Genomic DNA, 742 nt, shown 5'->3' with positions numbered 1-742 from the left:
CTAGAATAGCATTATATGCATTATTTGCTTAAACATTAAGATTTGTACTCATGGAAATTACTAAAGTAGTCAAACCTGTTCATTAGAAGGGGAGTCTCAATACTTTTGGCAATATAGTGTACAAGCCAACCTATTCAAAATATTTGTCAGCAATTTAATAATATTGACCTATTAGCTTACTTTTGCTATGGCTTTTGACCATTAGGTATCAGTAACATAATTAATTCAGAACCTGTTCTATTGACATAGAGTTTCTGTATCGCACTATTCTGCTGATATGGAATGAGTTTGACAACTTAATCAGTTATATTAATAGAAATGCTTCGCTGGGGCAAATAAAAAAAATCCTAAAATAATAAATAGGATACACCATAACACCAGTATTTCCAGCAGTATCCAACATTTCTCAATCATGATCTTACTCAGCTAAATGTGACTATTAGCTTAACAGCTGTATTCCTTGTTTGCTAGCTACCTATGCACATACAGCATACAATGTTAAAAATGTTCTACATTGTGAACCTTAACCCAAAAACCTTTAGCATCATACACTAGATAATTGTGACCCTGCCTGTGGAAACCCAGAGAAAGTATTTTTTTTTAACAGTGGATGAGTAATTCAGTCCTTGATTTGCTTAATAAAAGCCTCCTTTGAGATCGTTTTGACAGACATGTTTATAGTGTATTATTTTCAACGTGTTTATTGCTAAGTTTAGTGTGGCAAAATAGAAGCGCAGCCGTA

This window comes from Sinocyclocheilus anshuiensis, unplaced genomic scaffold (genome assembly GCF_001515605.1).
Source record: "Sinocyclocheilus anshuiensis isolate Anshui unplaced genomic scaffold, SAMN03320099.WGS_v1.1 scaffold2170, whole genome shotgun sequence".
Taxonomy (NCBI): domain Eukaryota; kingdom Metazoa; phylum Chordata; class Actinopteri; order Cypriniformes; family Cyprinidae; genus Sinocyclocheilus; species Sinocyclocheilus anshuiensis.
This window is presented reverse-complemented; position numbering follows the sequence as displayed.